Genomic DNA, 17,980 nt, shown 5'->3' on the forward strand with positions numbered 1-17,980 from the left:
ATGAAAGATATTCGATTTTTCAAAAGGAAAGCTTTAATGGACATTGGTGAAGAAGAGACCTTTGGGTGGGAGGGAAGCATGTTTCCCTGCTTTTAAATAGAATTTTGAACTCACAGAAATAGTGAAGAGATTTATAATTTAAAGTTGCTTTGAGGGATGCATTTCAAGGTTGTATGTTTCTACACCAGTGGTTTTCAACCTTTTTTCATTTGTGGACCTCAAAAAAAATTGTGAATGGAGGTCCGGACCCCTTTGGAAATCTTAGATATAGTCTGCGGACCCCCAGGGGGCCGTGGACCACAGGTTGAAAATGAGTGTTCTGTGGCAATGACAATCTTTTGCTGACACTTTAGATGTAGTCTACAGAGCCCCAGGTCCACAGATCACAGGTTGAGAACCACTGTTCTACACTAACAAATTACACAGATGAATAGGACAGTCACTTTATTTTTGTCAAATCAGACGGCCATAATTATTCATTGTGTTATATGCCCTATAAAGATATGAGACTATGTCAACTGGATACACCTGATAGAACATGAAAAGCTTTGTATTTATGCTAGGGCTGTCAAGCAATTAAAAAATTATTGTGATTAATCACACAATTTTAAAAAAATTATGATTACTCGCACTGTTAAAAAATAATAAAATACCATTTCTTTAGATATTTTTGGTTGTTTTCTACATTTTCAAATATATTGATTTCAATTATAATAGAATACAAAGTATATAGTGCTCATTTTATATTTATTTTTTATTACAAATATTTGCTTTGTAAAAAACAAATTGTAGTTTTCAATTCACCTAATACAATTACTATAGTGCAATTTCTTTACAATGAAAGTTGAACTTACAAATGTAGAATTAGGTTTAAAAAAATGACTGCATTCAAAAATAAAACAATGTAAAACTTTAGTGCCTACAGTACACTCAGTCCTACTTCTTGTTCAGCCAACCACTCAGACAAACAAGTTTGTTTAAATTTGCAGGAGATAATGCTGCCGTCTTCTTATTTACAATGTCACCTGAAAGTGAGAACAGGTATTCACACGGCACTGTTGTAGTCGGCGCCACAAGATATTTATGTGCCAGATGTGCTACAGATTCATATGTCCCTTCATGCTTCAACCACTATTCCAGGGGACATGCATCTATGCTGATGATGGGTTCTGTTCGATAACAATTCAAAGCAGCGTGGACCAACACATGTTCATTTTCATCATCTGAATCAGATGCCACAAGCAGAAGGTTGATTTTCTTTTTTGGTGGGTCAGGTTCTATAGTTACTGCATCAAAGTGTTGCTCTTTTAAGTCTTCTGAAAGCATGCTCCACACATCATCCTTCTCAGATTTTGGATGGCACTTCAGGTTCTTAAACCTTGGGTCGAGTGCTGTAGCTATCTTTAGAAATCTCACATTGGTACCTTCTTTGTGTGTTGTCAAATCTGCAGTGAAAGTGTTCTTAAAATGAACAATATGTTCTGGGTCATCATCTGAGACTGCTATAACATGAAATATATGGCAGAATGTGGGTAAAACAGAGCAGGAGACATACAATTCTCTCACAAGGAGTTGAGTCACAAATTTAATTAACACTATTTTTTTTTAGCAAGTATTATCAGCATGGAACCATGTCTTCTGGAATGGTGGCTAAAGCATGAAGGGCTATATGAATGTTTAGCATATCTGGCATGTAAATACCTTGCAATGCCAGCTACAAAAGTGGCATGCGAATGCCTGTTCTCACTTTCAGGTGACATTGTAAATAAGAAGTAGGCAGCATTATCTCCTGTAAATGTAAACAAACTTGTTTCTCTGAGTGATTTGCTGAACAAGTAGGACTGAATGGACTTGTAGGCTCTGAAGTTTTACATTGTTTTGCTTTTGAGTGCAGTTATGTAACCAAAAAATCTGCATTTGTAAATTGCACTTTCACAATAAAGAGATTGCACTACAGCATTTGTATGAGGTGAACTGAAAAATGCTATTTCTTTTGTTTATCATTTTTACAGTGCAAATATTTGTAATAAAAATAATAATAGAAAGTGAGCACTTTAAACTTTGTTTTGTGTGTTGTAATTCAAATCAATATATTTGAAAATGTAGAAGAACATCCAAAAATATGTAATGAATTTCAATTGGTAGTCTATTGTGTAACAGTGCAATAAAAGTTCTGATTAATCACGATTAATTTTTTTGAGTTAATTGCATGAGTTAAATGTGATTAATCAACAGCCCTAATTCTTCTTTCTTTCTTTATTTATATTGGCACTTGAAATTAAGAATATTTTTAAATGCTGAGAAGTGTCTTTGCGAAACTCTTCTACAGAGCAAAGGGTATTTAAGTTAATTTTAAAAATTGCAAATAAAAACTTCTTATAGAACTGCATGATGGAAGTGAGAGAGGATGCTCTACTGCCAAACCATGGACTGAGATGGAGGTGTGTAAGTCAACATGAAAAAAATGTGATCTTCAGATTCTATAGTAGTTTTTTAAAAAGTCTAAATCAAAATGAAACATTTTGATTGATCTAATCTGAAATTTTTTTTGGCTCATCAGTTCATGAAAAAGTTTTGAAATGTTGACATTTTGTTCTGTGTTGGGATGGGAAATTTTTCAAAAACTCAAACTCTTGCAGGATTGGAAAACTGTTTCCCACCCTGACCATTCATCTTGCAGCACTGAGCAATTGATATTGTTGGCAAACAATTGCCAGTGTTCTCTCTTGCCAATATTTTAATGTGCTGTCTCAGTACTTAAAGTGTCCTCCTCTTTGAGATAGTCATTAGACATGTGAGCAACACAACAAACCTATTCACTGGATATAAGGAAGGGATTGCTGTTGCCCAGCTTCTCCTAAACTGGACCAAATTGTATTATCTGATCCGCCAATAGGCTCATCTGATTGTTGCTGGAAAAGATCTTTGTCCATGTTTAAAGGTCCTAGTGTCTTAACATTTTTTGGATGAGGAATGGTCTGTCCTGGATACATCAGATTCTTTACATATGTCTGTGAACAGCATGAATTGTGGTTGCTAAAAAATTGTGGTTGGCAGCACGGCAATAATGTTCACGCTATGATATTCTGGCTCTCCAAGCCACTGTTTAAGTATGGAGGTGGACAGGCAGTCTACAGACCTCATAGCCTTGCACCAGCTATATGTTTTCCTCTGGCCTTTGCCATTCCTTTATACAACAGCTCAATTAGTGGGATGATCTGATTGAACGTGGCTGCATCTGCACTCTGTTTGGATCTGAGTTCCTCAAAGGGTTTTGTGGATTTGCATCAACTGCACCGTCACTTTCCACTTCTGCAAGTAGAGATGTAGATCTCCATTTCTCACTCCATTGAGTATTGCACAGTTCATCACTACTTCACATTAGGAAAGATGCTTATCAAACATGCAAAAGGTGATTGCCACTGATCTGAATTGGGGGACTACATTTTTCCTTCTCCTTCTGTCTTTGCAGCTTGAGCATATGAAAATGGCCTTTTACAATTTTACTGAGATTGTTCATTCCTTTGAGACATGTTTGTTTTTTTCAGCTTAGAGGATGACTCACCAGTGTTCATGGTGATGACCTCAGAAGACCTAACTGATGTCATACCGTAAAATGGAGATTGTACAGTGCTGTACAGCATAATGGTATCATGCTGTGTTGTAAATATTTCCCTTTAGTTCTTAATGCTACTAGATGAGCTTGACCAGGTAGCATCATTCTTTTCTACATTATCTGATCACTCATAACTGCGGGTGATTCACTGTGTAAGTGAAATGTATGTGGCAAAGCATAAATAGGGCTGTCCTACAATGGTAAGAATTTCAGTATATAAATGGAAGGCATGACACAAGCTCTTAGTAGCCAGACAGACTTCAATGTATTGTGCATCTTAACTATTTCCATCCTTCTTTATGTAATCCCTTATGGCTGTTAATTCAGTAATACAGAGTATACTGTGCAGAAGCAGTCACAGCATTATGCATACAAAAGCCCTTAATGAGATTAGTGGGGAATTCGCTAATGGAATGAATAGAGTAATATGTCACTGTATGCAAAAATACACAAGGCAAAGCATAAAATACCATATAAGATTAGTGGGGAATTCTTGAATGGAATCTTTGAATCTGTATACAAACTCAAAAGTATGAGTGGAGAAGGCCCATGTGGGCTAGGAAGCAGTGGGAAGAAGAGAAAGATCTGTAGAGACTAGGAGTGTGGCAGGGATCAGGGATCTATTGAACCCAGGAGCTCAAGCCTTCATACAGAGTTTTCTATCAGGGTCTCGAAAAGCCTACAAGCAAAAGAAACAAACAAAAAGATTCAGATCTAACTATCTAGATGAACCCCACAGTGACCTAAAAAATAATATTTTGGTAGCATACAAATCCAGCGTGTTTAAGAGAGAAATCTGAACAGTTGCAAGGACCTGTAAAAGCCAAATTGAATTCTCTATTGCCATTGCAAACTACTATTAGATTTCAATGAAATTATTTGCTTTGGTAATAGTGTAATTATTAAACTATTTCCTGCTTTTTCTTATATGTCTTTCTCACCAACAGAAGTTGGTCCAATAAAAGAGATTACCTGACCTACTCTGTCTCTCTGAAATCATAGTTGACTTTCTCTTTGTGATGCAGTAAAGTATAAATGCATGGCTAGTATTGCGCACATAATGCAATCTATTTAAGTCTCCACTTGTGTCATCTCAGACCCACCATAAACGGATGGGTGAAAAGGATCCTAGCTCGAACTCTTAACTCTTGTCACCACAGACCACTTTTAATATCCATACAGTTACCCTAAGAAAAGTGAGAAATATACATAAGACCCACATCAGCTATTATTTTACTTCTTGCAACTAGTGTAAGCTGAATTTAAATTAATGATAGTCTTTACTGATTTTTTTTAAAGACATTACCTGTATTTATCAGCTATTAAATGCCAGTTCTCACCTTGTGCTTCATTCACTTGTCACTTGAAAAGTCATGTACCATCCATTTTCCTGGGTCCTGTGATCACTGCAATAGAAAGCTTTTCAACTTACCCACTCTTGTTTCCATAAATTTGACAGCTGATATCTAAATAAATCTATTACTAAAATGGAGTAATAGGAAGAAGAATATGTACTATTAGTTTTGAAGAGAAGTCTTTAAAATAGAAGACACACACAGCCTACTATTGTATGCGAGAAGCTGTTTTCTTGTTACTGTAAGATTATAAAGAAGATCAAATAAAGCTATAATATAGAATGTGTCATTTGTATGTGTTTATTTAAAAAAAAACCCTTTATGATGTCAGAAGACTTATTTTATAATGTGATAATTAGTCACACGGCATTGGTTTGAATAGGTGTTTATAGAGGCTGACGCGAAGGAATTTTTTTTTAAAAAGGCCAAAATAGGCTCAAAACATTCTTTCTCCCTTTAGTTTTCTTAATCAAATTAATGTAAGCACACTTTGAATACTTTGGGCCAAATCTTCACGTGCACCTGAGATATGCTCAGTGAGATATGCACCTGAGATATGCTCAGTGCACCTGGGTATGGGAGATGCAGATAATTTTCAACCACATGAACACCCCAAATCTTGGGGCAGCTGGTGACCAATGTAGACCCTGGTGCATTTTAAAGCTGCCTAAGCAGCGCTGAACTTGTGCTGGCAATAACAGCCCTGTGCAAGGGAACTCCCCATCTGACTGTTTAAGACAGCTCTTTGTCCCCTTTGTGTTGCAGAAGTTGTGTAGAAGGGACAGAGTAGAGGCAAGGTTCAGGTCCTGTGTTTTCAGAGTATTCTGTTAGGTTATATCTGTGTGTTTGGGGACTTAGTCCTCTACTTCTGGGTCCAGCTTATCAAACAGGTGCTTGGGGCGGCAACTCGGGAGTGGGGCGGCAGTTTCAGGGATTTGGCAGCAATTTGGCAGAGGGTCCCTCACTCCTGCTTGGAGCGAAGGACCTCCTGCTGAATTGCTGCAGATTGCGGTCGCTATCGCTGCTTTTTTTTTTTTTTTTTTTTGGGTTGCTTGGGGCGGCAAAACCCCTGGAGCTGGCCCTGCCAGTGAAAATTGATTTAGAAATTTTACTCTACTCGTTTGTGGACAGCTGACCTTTCCTAGCCTGGGAAAATAGTATTTTTCAACTGGAGAACAGGATATGTGTGTGTGTGAGAGGGAAAGATAAGGAGGTTGGACCCTAATTTTCTATTGTTGTTGCAAGAAGCATAGGGATATCTATGGTGATAGAATGAGAAAAGCTGTGTCAATCTTTGCCTGCTGGGTCATAGCATATGGAGCTTAGCATTGCGTCTTTCCTTACAAACAGCATAATGCAATGTAAGAAATAATTGAATCAGGCTAATGCAAGGTTACATTTGTTTTAGACTAAACCTTACACATTTTCAAGGGAAGGTGAAGCAGATTGTACCCACAAAACTGCAGACACAACGCTCTGTGCCCTCAGTAGTTGCAATTGTATAGGAAAACAGAAATGTCTGAACCCAGAATGGGTGTGTGCATGCACAAGTACATGTGCAATTAGCCATTTCATGGGGGGGCAAATATGAATTGCAGCAAGGCCCTGATCCAGCTCCCACTGAAGTCAAAGAAAAGACATCAGATAACTTTAGTGAGAGTTGGATCAGGTCTCACGCTCACTGTTATAGGCACAACTTTTGTGCTCTCTCTTGCAAAAGTAGCTCAGACTGATTAAACATTTCTCATTTACTTCTGATAACAACTTTTACTTTTCCCCTCTGCCTACATACTGATGGCCTGGTTTTTTTTCTCCTACAATGATGATGATATTGCGGATAATAGGCTTGTCTGAAGTGTGTGTATATGCTCTGGTTGGTTGAAAGGACTTTATCCACTGTTGTCATGAAAAGATTATGTTGATATAAATGATACCTACAGTGAGTTTTAATAACTCATGCTATTTATATAGGAAATGAGCCCAAACCAGCCTCTTTTATTGAGCTTGTTAGAACTGTTGTGTTGTGATTCACTGTACTGCATGTCCATAACTGCAGTTAAAGGTAGTAAGGATTGAAAACATTTTTTTAAAAATGTGATCATTGAATGTTTATGTAATAAGGTTAGAAACAAATCAGTGCATCATCCTGTAGAATATGGCACTTCACAGATAAGAGAAGACACCAATATTGTCTACTTAGTTGAGAAGCAGCGTGGAACATGTTATTGCATACTGGCTTCTCAGTCTAGTTCAGCTGCAGTTTGTGTTCAGTTTAACATAGAAATCTATATTTCAGGCGGGGTAAAGGTGGATGTACCTTTAAATTGCAAGGAAGGCTCATTTGTAACGTGTGGCTGCTTCTTGCTGCTATCAGTAGTCTGCTTGCAGGCTGGTCACTGTGGGGACCCAGCTTCTTTGACGCTGATCAGTTCCCCATCACTTGGGTTCTCTAAACTGAGGCTGGATGTCTTTCCAAAAGATGTGCTTTAATTCAGCTGCAGGTGAGTGGACTAGATGCAGAAATCATTCTGTGGAAATTAGTTGCTTATCTTATGTTGAGGGTGAGGGCCGGGGATCATCATGGTTCCTCCTCACATTAAAACCTGTTGCTGTGAATGCTTCAATATCTGGAGTGACCTTCACTGCACCAAATCTCTGTTTAATGGATGCTGAACAATACAATTTTTCATGGCTCTTTTCATTATGCAGTAAATTAGATATGAGCAAAACAGCAATCTTGTGGGGTGACCTGTTGATTTAGTGGGTAGAGCCGAACACTTCTATGAGGGAACCTTTGTTTGAAGCATCTCTGTTTCTCATGCTGATGGGAGCAGGGGCGGCTCTAGCTTTTTTGCCGCCCTAAGCATGGCAGGCAGACTGCCTTCGGCGGCGTGCCTGCAGGAAGTCCCCAGTTCCGTGGATTCGGCGTACCTGCCACCGAATTGCTGCCGAATCTGCGGGACCAGCAGACCTCCTGCAGGCATGCCGCCAAAGGCAGCCTGACTTCCGCCCTCACAGCAACCAGCAGGCTGCTCCCCGCGGCTTGCCGCCCCAGGCACATGCTTGGAGCACTGGTGCCTGGATCTGCCGCTGGATGGGAGCTAGGACATTTGTAATGCTCACAGTATCCTCAAAGAATGTAATGTCTTCCCCATTCTCAAGTATCTTCAGTGACTGTATGGTTTTAGAAGTTGCTGCTTTCCCATATAGGCTGCGGAGAGAATGAATTATTTCATAGACATCATGTAATTGTAATTATGTTGACTTATTTGGGAAGGGGAAAATATTCTAGGGATATTTATTATCCTTCTAGAGGTCATTTTGGTGGGGAAAAAACATGTTTATATTTTCCTAAGCTCCATTCACAACCCAGGCTTCTCTCACAGAATCATAGAAGATTAGGGTTTGAAGAGACCTCAGGAGGTCATCTAGTCCAATCCCCTGCTCAAAGCGGGACCAACGCCAGCTAAATCATCCTAGCCAGGGCTCTGTCAAACCAGCCCTTAAAAACCACCACCTCCGTAGGTATCACATTCCAATGCTTCACCACCCTCCTCATTTGTGATGCCAAAGTGAAGATGCCACTCAGAGAAGAGTAAGTAGATCTTTAGTGTAATTATCCCAATTCTTTCTTGCTTGGCTTGATCAGCCTTGGAATAGTTAACCATGGTGACATATTATTAACATTAGACTTCAGGGTTAACACCCCATTCATCTGAATGGGAGCAGTTCACCTTTCTTTGAACTAATGTTCCAGATTGTCCATAGACCAGACAGAGACACTATGATGGTTTAAATCTAGTTAATATTTTTAAGATTATCTTCACAATTCTAAGGGCTAGAGACTTTTTTTTAAAAATGAAAGCTTGGAATCTGGAACAGATGATTGCAGCTACCACCAAATGTACTGATCTGCTGAGCCAGCCCTAGTTGGACCAACCTCACCTTTATCCTGGGATACCTCAATGTCAAAGGAGCAGGAAAAACTCCAAAGATGCTGGCCAGCTTTACATAATGGGATGGGCTTTTTGGAATATACCCAGGTGTTTGTTGAATACCAAGAGTTCCTGTTAGTTGGAGATATTGAGATGAAAAAAACAGGTTATGTGGCTAGAAGAAAAGGCTGGAGAGGAAGCAGAGGAGGGTATGGGCTATGGACGGTAGATTTTTTGTTCCTGTTTTAAAGAGGAGCATCTAAATATAACACAGTGAGGTTTGGGGAAGTGGGCAAGATATTGTTCTTCTGATCCTCTCTCCAATTACATCACTTATGTAGAGTGACAAAGGGGATAAGAGGAAACTATGCAAAAGCACTAGGAGAAGGAGTGCTGAGTCGAGTTAGAAGAAATAGTGGAATTTTGCACTTTTCTTTTTTGTTTGGAAAACTGGGCCTTCCAATCTTAAATTTGGGGCATTTTTGCTCAATGTCATTTTCAAGATTCTGCACAGTATTCAAATTCTATATCCACAGAGGAAGCAAGGCTAGTGGCTACTAGTTACACTGCATCCTGCTTTGAGGTGTTGAGATGAGGTGAAGTAACATCTCTTTTTTAAAACAGAGGGAACATGGTGTGAGGAAATGCAGTTTACTCTGATAATTTGCATTGTGTGTGAGTTTTTATGGATGCTGTTATCTTATTATCTCTCAGATAGAGAGCTTCAGTATTGTAAGAAGAAGCAGAGAGAGGCTAGTGATGCTTAAAAATTATAACCAGATGTAACTGTGGATGCTCCAATTTAAATTTCTTGAAAAACTTATTTGCACTCATTATGAGAGCATCAGATTTGTGGGTTCTCTTGTCTTTTTTCTCCAACATGATTATGTATTGTTTTCTCCTCTGACTATAGAACATTCATGTGACTATAAAGCTGCCAGTTGTAGAATTATCCTTAATAATAATAGCTAGGAGGGAGTATATGACTTCCGTTTAAGACTGAACACTGATGATTTAGGCAGGTGTGTAAAATGTGTGTTGTTGTGGCCAGCAATAGTTTCTAAATTGATTGTGTTTGTTCTGAATATACCTAAAGGCTTATAAACCTAGGTTTTATAAATTAAAGAATAAAATGAAAGTCACTTCACCCACCAATGCTGTTAGAGCTATGCCTGTGTGGCGAGCCTGGAACCACAGCGCCCCTTTGTGGCAGGATGGGGTGTCGGCACCTTACCACTCGCAAGTTCCTGCGCCTACTTCTCTGTGGGCGGCCGGTTGCGGCCTAATGGCCTCCTTCCACACAATCACCCCATCTGGTGGGATAGTGCGGTCTAGCGGCCAGAGTCCATACAACTCTCTCCCCCTACATGGGAGTAGTACAGCCTAATGGCCAGAATCCATGCAATCCCCCTTACAAGTGGGGTAATGTGGCCTAGTGGCCGGAGTCTATACAACTCACTCACCAACGTGGGAGCAGTGTGGCCTAGTGGCCAGAGTCCATGCAATTCCCCCTCATAAGCGAGGTAGTACGGCCTAGTGGCCGGAGTCCATACAATCCCCCTTGCAAGCGGGGTAGTGTGGCCTAGTGGCCAGAGTCCATGCAACTCACTCTCCCACATAGGAGCAGTGTGGCCTAGTGGCCAGAGTCCGTGCAGTCCCCCTCACAAGCAGGGTAGTGTGGCCTAGCGGCCGGAGTCCCTAGGATTCGTAACGGTTCAGAGATAAGGTGCTTGGGGGATCCAGGCCTGCCTTCTCCACCAGATCCCGACCCAGGGCTCTGGTACTGGAAAGCTCCCCTTGCCACCTGCTTGGCAGGGATCCACCCACAACACGCCGAATGCATATGCAGCTCTAATGCTGTTTACTTCTAAAGTTCCCCTGAGTCACTTCCTACCACAAATGACAGGTTCTGTGCTGTGGAGAGTCCTCTGGTCTGCTCTCCTTCTGTGACGTCCTCCGTCAGGATATCAGGGGGTGTCCCGGCTTGGCTGGCCTCCGGATCCTGGTGCGCAGGCTCTCCCTCCACCGGAGGAAAAGGAGGCACACTGCTAGCTCCTGAGATTAGCCCAGACCAAGCAGCTCTGCAAGCTTTTATACCTGTTCTCCAGTTGGAGCATGCCCTGCAGAGTTTCCGGGGCATGGCTTCCTCTGCTAGGAAAGAAGTGTTAACCCCTGCAGTACCAGTACGGGGCCACTCTGCCTCGTCACACCCTGACATAGAATATGACAACTATTTAGCAGCATATTAGAAAACTACACAAAGTTTACGACAGGAAGTAAAGAACGATACCATAGTGAACTGAAACTACAGGGACGATTTATAGTTCATAGTGGACATTACCCAAACTGCAACACATTTAAGGCTGCCTTAGCAGTTTGAGTAGAACGCTTTTATTTTCATGGCTTGTAAGCTGCTTTGAAAATTCACTTTGGACTGAGGCTTTGTTTGCAGTGACTAACTCTGTGAGAACCTTTTCAGTGAAACTTCCCGAACTTCTATTAAATGGTTTATAAGTTAGTTAAGTTAAACTTCTTCTAAGAATTTCAGATTCACTTTCCTAATTTTATAATTTTTACTGTAATTCACTGCTGAAAATTGGATTTAGGCTTCTAAGTCACTCAGGTACTTCTGAAAAATTTACCTCAGGTTCTTAAAATTTGGCACTATAAGTCAAAGCCTCTGGATCTGTTATCTTAACTTCATAAGATTTCTAACAGAGTGGGGCAGGAGGCACCCAAATTATCAATCTCCTAATTTTCCTATGGGAAAATAAATCATATTTCCTCAATTTTGAAAGTGTTTTCATTTTCATATGTTTGAACAAACATTTCAATTTAAGCAAATATTAAGACCTAAATAACATAGGTGGAGTCTCAGCCTAAGTGCTTCTTGGAATGGCAATTATAACTTTACTTGTCAATATTAATACATAATAAGGGTGCATTTTATGGTTCCACAAAATAAGCTATCTGAATTAAGTACTGCATGAATTTAGAATATTGTATTAATCATGACAAAGGTGTGGCATGTAATTGTTAAATCTCTTGCATGGCTTTTTCATTAGATATTTATGTAATTTACAATTGATGAGGTAATTAACATACTTTATTTGAAAGATCCATATTACTGTCCTTAATTACATAGCCCCAGTAATTCTGCATATTAAAGACATTCTGATAAGAACTCTCATGATCCCATTCCATGCAGTCCTTGCTGCCTGCCCTCCAGACATCTGAATGTAATCCTTAAATTTCTGAGAAAATCATCATTTCAAGATTACGGAAATGCATGTAGTCTGGCGAATCAATCCCATTAATCTGTGTTATCCTGATTGTCTTGGTTATTCTTAGTTTTATGCTTTTTGTAAGTCCATTTAAAAAGCTAATGTTAACCCAATGTTGAGGTTGAAAAATTAAGCACATCCAATTTGTGCTTATGCTTCCAATATGGTCTTTGTATCATTATGAATATTTTCAGCCAGGGCCGGCTCCATGCACCAGCTGAGCAAGCTCGTGCTTGGGGCGGCAGATTCTACGGGGCGGCATTCCGTCCAATCCTAGGGCGGCACAGCCACTTTTTTTTGGTTTTGTTCACTGCTCTGGCCGCCCTGTAGGGGGCAGAGGAGGGGAGCGCCCTGCAGCAAACTCGGCAGGGCAGCCTGTGTCCTTCCCTCCCTGCTGACTGGAGCAGCACGGAGCCTTCCCGGCAGGCGGCACGGCACTGCGGGAGGGACCATGGGGTGAGCTCCCTGCTGAAGTGCTGGCCGCCCCCGTTCTTTCTCTGCCCCCCAGCTCCCTCTCCCTCCCCCCCCCCCCGCAGCACAGGGAGTCCCCCTGCACCCTGGCTCCAGCCGCCCTGTACGGTTTTTTTGTTTTGTTTTTTCCCCTGATTTGCCAGCTATGCTGTTGTCTCCCCCTGCTTTGCTGCTCCAACCGCGCCATGTTTTTGTTTTGTTCCCACCCCTTGGCTTTGCCGCGCTGCAGTTTTTTTTTCGCCTGCTTTGCCGCTCCAGCTGTGCCGTTTTCTTTGTTTTTTGCTTTTTTTTCCCTCCCTGCTTTGCCGCTCTGGCTCTGCTGCAGGTTTTTTTTTTCACCTGCTTTGCTGCTCCAGCCGCACTGTTTTTTGTTTTTGTTTCCCCCCCCCCCCGGCTTTGCTGCTCCAGCTGTGCTGCAGTTCCCCACTCCCGCTTTGCAGTTCCAGCTGTGCCTTTTTTTTGTTCCCCCCACCCCACTTGCCGCTCTGGTTGCGCTTATTTTCCTCTCCCCCACTTTGCTGCTCTGGTGCCCTCCCCACCTTTTTTTTTTTTTTACTTGAGGCGGCAAAAAAGCCAGAGCCGGCCCTGTTTTCAGCTAATACATGATATAATATAGTACATACTGAGTCATTCAAATTTAAATACTCATAACTTTAAAACTAATGAATATATTTTCTAGAAACTGGTTTAGGTAGATCTCACTGAAACTTAAAAATCAAGCCTACTCTTTCCACAACTGGTACCTATTCATATTTTGTATATATGACTGGACAGTTGGGAAATAAGTGCCTTCAACTCCCTTAAAGAAACAGGGCCTACTCTAGGCACCAGCGCTCCAAGCACGTGCTTGGGGTGGCACTTTCCAAAGGGTGGCACTCCAGTCCCCACCTCCCCATCCCCTTTTTTTTTCTTTTTTTTACTTGAGGAGCAAAAAGCTGGGAGCGGGCCCTGCACCAAGTTGTTCCCTGTCAGCTGAGTTGGAACTGACACTGCAGTTCTGGATTCAGTAGCTAGATGGCGCTCAGGGCAGCCTGAGTTGCACAGGCTGGACTGCAGTTCAGGTTGCCCTGCAGCTGGAGAGCCCGAGCCCGGGCTAGGGCAGCGGGAGGGGCTCAGCTGCAGGGGATGATGCTCTGGCTCTCCAGTGGCAGGGCAGCCTAAACTGCAGTCCAGCCTGTCTGTGAGGAGCTGGGGAGGGAGGGCAGTGGGGCCCAGGATCAGGGAGGGTCCTGCTGCCGCTGCTGCTCTGCTGAGTCTCCCCAGGGCAGCGCGGTGTTTCGCCGCCCAAATGGGCTGTGCAGGGCGCCGACGCCAGGGGCGGCTCCAGGCACCAGCACGCCAGTCGTGTGCCTGGGGCGGCAAGCCACGGGGGGCACTCTGCCAGTTGCCGCGAGGGCGGCAGGCAGGTTGCCTTCAGCAGCATGCCTGCGGAGGGTCCGCTGGTCCCGCAGCTTTGGCGGACCTCCCACAGGCATGCCATTGAATCTGCGGGACTGGGGACCTCTCACAGGCAAGCCACCAAAGGCAGGCTGCCTGCCGTGCTTGGGGCAGCAAAATACCTAGAGCCACCCCTGGCCGCCGGGCTGGGTAGGGGGCACGGATCTCAGCTCACGTACTGACAGGGCAAGTGGCTGGCAGCCCGAGCTGCCAGGGATCTGCCACCTCCTGCTCCTGGACCCAGCCTGCTGGGCACCTCCCCTGCCTCAGCCTGGGCCTCCCCCACCTCTCTGCCCTGGGCGGGGGGAGGCAGAGCCCGGCTCTGAGCGGGGCAGCGGGGGATACTGTCCTGCCGGGGGACCCCCGCAGCTTGGGCACCTGGGGGTCAGTGTCCGTCCTCTTGGCTCTGCCTGCACAGGGCTGGGGAAACAGCTGTCAGCGCCTGTCCCTCTCAGACATTGCACCCCCAATCCCGCTCCCAGCATCTTCACTTGTACCTTCCCACATTGCTCCTTCGCTGAACCCCTTCCTCTTGTACTCTCCCTTCACCCGCACCTCTTCCCTTGTACTTGCCCCCAGCCCTCTCCTCCCACACTTCCCCCCTTCCCCTGCACCTCTTCTCCTGCAACCCTCCTGATACCCCCTCTCCTCCTCCACCCTCCTCTGTGAGTACATCACACCCCACTTCTCTGCCAGTGTAGAGCCCCCAAGCAGCCCCACACCCGCTCCTCTGCCTGAACCCTTATCCCTTTCGGGGTACAAGGTTTGAGGGTTAGTCCCTATGCCTTCTATGTGCATTTAGAGCACTAAATATGGGGTTGCGGGGGATGGAGGGGCAAGATTTATACTAAAGTGAAATAAAAATAGGAGAAATGTTTTGATCTCCACTGCAAGTGTAAACAGGGATTGCTGTGATAAACAAAGAGGTCATGTTTTTTTGGGGAGAGCCCAGGGCTGGGGTGACAGGGGGTGTGGGTGGGCACTGGTGCGGGGGGGAGTCCAGGATTGGGTGGCAGACAAATTTTTTTTTTTTTTGCTGGGCGTGGCAAAAAACCTAGAGCTGGCCCTGTAAAGAAATCCAGGAAATTTCATTCTAATCACCTATAGTGAATGCAGTCTTGAAGGAACTTCTGTTAAGCAGAAGTTTAGGTGTGCCTGAGCTGAGCTCAGTGTACTGAGGAGTGAATTGATAGGAGTGGCTTTAGGCCACCTTTCTGCCCTCCACAATACTGAGGTTTACTAGGGACCGTTACAGTCCCCGGCACATACATTAGAGCAGCATTGGGGCCTCTCTATTTTATGCAATCAGAAATGACTCTCTGAGCCATTTTCCCAGACTCTGGTTGCAGGAGTGCATCACATTATGTTTCCACCCTCACATGACGTCTCCCCATCCTTGACACACACCGCTATGACCAAAGGTGGGGAATCCTCAGCTACCTGAGTCAATCAGCTTTCAATCCCCTTTGTCCCCTCAAGTGGATTGAGCTCTTTATCTCTGAAAGAAATCTCTTTCTACCTGCAATCTTTGTTATAGTTAAATAAAGAAATACTTCAGCAGCTGATTAACTGTTCTAAGGACCATTTTATACTTCCTTCTCTTCAGACAGAGGTTATATTTAAAAATAAAAGAGCACTGGAGATTTAAAACTAGAATCTGAGGATGACCTGCAGATTTTCTTTAATACATTATAATCTGATTTTAGTTAGGTAGCGATAGCATGATTAGTTGCCTGGTGTTTCAGAAAGTGGTTGACAGTGATACAAAATTATGTGTTCCTCAAACTGAAATGAACATAATTGACAGATTTATCTGACCATGTGAGAGATTAAGTGCTCCCCCTCACTCTCTATTTCTGCATTATTGGAGGACAGTATTTTTCCCCCATTACCATATACCTGCCATGGACAGTGGAATGTCAGAGCACTAGCCAGAATATAAAAGAAGAAACAATATGCCCTGTAACATCCAATATACATGTGCATAAAGCCAAAAGATCAGAATGGTCCTTTGCATTATTACTTTATACCTATTTTTTTATTTCATGATTACTGTTGATTTCCTTTGTTGACATTACCCAAAGCAACTATATAGCACTGACTTGAAACAATTCTATAAAATTGGGGAACTACACATGACTTAATCAAATACAGAAAGGGGCCTGAGGTATATTTTAAAAAGAGAAAAGAAGATTAGAGGTGACATTTTATCCAGAAAATGTAAAAAGAAAAGAACAATTATTATTGAATAGAAAAGAAACTGGTAATCTGATACACTAGAGAAGATGAGGAGGTGAGTACAAAGGAAAAGGTAATTAGACTGTGGAGAATGGGTTGGTTTAGGTGGTGAAAGGTTCAGGTTGTATGCAGTGGTGGCAAACAGGGATTAGAGAGTAAAAGCCAGTTAGTGGATAAAACGGTGAGGAATCTGTTTCATTACAAAGGGGTGAAAATCTAGGCTGCTTGGGAGAGGATTATATTGGGAAATGATAATTGCAGTTGGAAAGGAAGACAATAAAGACATGCACAAAAAAGAGGATAAAAATTTTAGAAAAAGAGAAGTAAAAAAACAGGATTTAGTGGAACAGAAATTTGCCATTTAAAAGAAGTCCCTCATTTAATTCTGGAGGAAATGACAATAACGCTAATGACTAATCAATTTGGTTTTAGTTTTGCTTACATGTTTGTCCCTCAAAATCTTTCTTGGAGGACAGAGGCAGAGGCATCACGGTTGTGATTATGTGAAAAGGATTTGGAGCACTTACCATTTTTAGCTGCTGCCAGGTATGCTCTGAGGGGTAAACTTTCAAAACCACATTTGGATGATGTACACCCAAAAGCTTGAGGCTTGCCGGTTGTTAATGGATTTGGAATGCACAGCTCCCATGCCGAGTTTGCATCCCTAAATCTGACAGTGTCTACTCATTTCTCCTCCAGTAGACTGATTATTTATATATTTTGAATAATGGCAGGACATTTTATGCAACACATGTGAATTTCAGTGCTATTAGTGGGAAATTCTGGTACCGGAATAATTCTAGATGCTAATAATAGAAGAGAAAACACACCAGGTTCTGCTCTTAAGTGGTAGCCATTGGGAAAAAGGAAGATATAGAATGGTTTGACAGATATTTTTTGTACATGAAATTGCAGTAACAGTAAATAAGTTGGTCAAACCACGGTAATACATATTCAATAAATTATTCAACAGTTAAAGGGGAAAATCATTGAATGAATTAGTCACTAAATATTATTCAAGCATTTACAGATTAATTTAAAATATAGTCACAAATAAATTATTTGAAGCAACATTACAAAATTAGTCAGATAAATCATGTGCAATTAATGATCTGACCAGTTCTAATGATTGAGTCTGTGTAGACGTTGTTTACTATTATTGTTTATTATTTATACAGCACTCAACATGTATGAGGGTGGCACTTTAAAGAGATGTAAAATACACCGTCCCCGCCCCAAAGAGTTTATAAAATGAAAAAACTACATACCATAATTAATACATTAGAAATGGATATTTACATGTCAAAGCACTGTCCCCTCTGTAAAATCTGTTTATTTTGCAGAGCTGATGGCTTCCTTGAGATGATGCAATAGTCATGTGATGAGCTGTCCACCCCACGCAAGACTTGAAGGGGTTAAACTGGCCAAGTAGGCCATTAACTCCCCAGTCTGCACCTGAAGGAGGAGCAGTGGGGGAGGGAGGGCAGGGATTAATTAGACAGAACGTTCAGATGGACAGGAACAGGAGGGGCCTGTATAAAGCCCAGGAGTGAAGAGCAGAAAGGGGGCTGCAGGAAGGAAGTCTGCAGTTGCTCCCTGGGGGAAGGGAGGTGTGTTTGAGGCTAGAGATAGGTTGCCTACAAT

The 17,980-nt window shown here is 42.4% G+C and overlaps 1 long non-coding RNA gene across 1 annotated transcript; it reads right to left on the reverse strand.

Annotated features, from left to right (window-relative positions):
- Nucleotides 1-2,558: 2,558 nt before the first annotated feature.
- On the reverse strand, nucleotides 2,559-11,043 carry LOC127042738 (uncharacterized). Its single transcript, XR_007772039.1, has 3 exons — nucleotides 10,801-11,043; nucleotides 4,957-5,022; nucleotides 2,559-4,295 (listed from the first exon to the last, which is right to left on the reverse strand). It is a non-coding gene; the product is annotated as an uncharacterized LOC127042738 (long non-coding RNA).
- Between the last annotated feature and the right edge of the window lie 6,937 nt (nucleotides 11,044-17,980).

Source organism: Gopherus flavomarginatus, chromosome 1 (genome assembly GCF_025201925.1).
Source record: "Gopherus flavomarginatus isolate rGopFla2 chromosome 1, rGopFla2.mat.asm, whole genome shotgun sequence".
NCBI classification, from domain to species: Eukaryota; Metazoa; Chordata; order Testudines; family Testudinidae; genus Gopherus; species Gopherus flavomarginatus.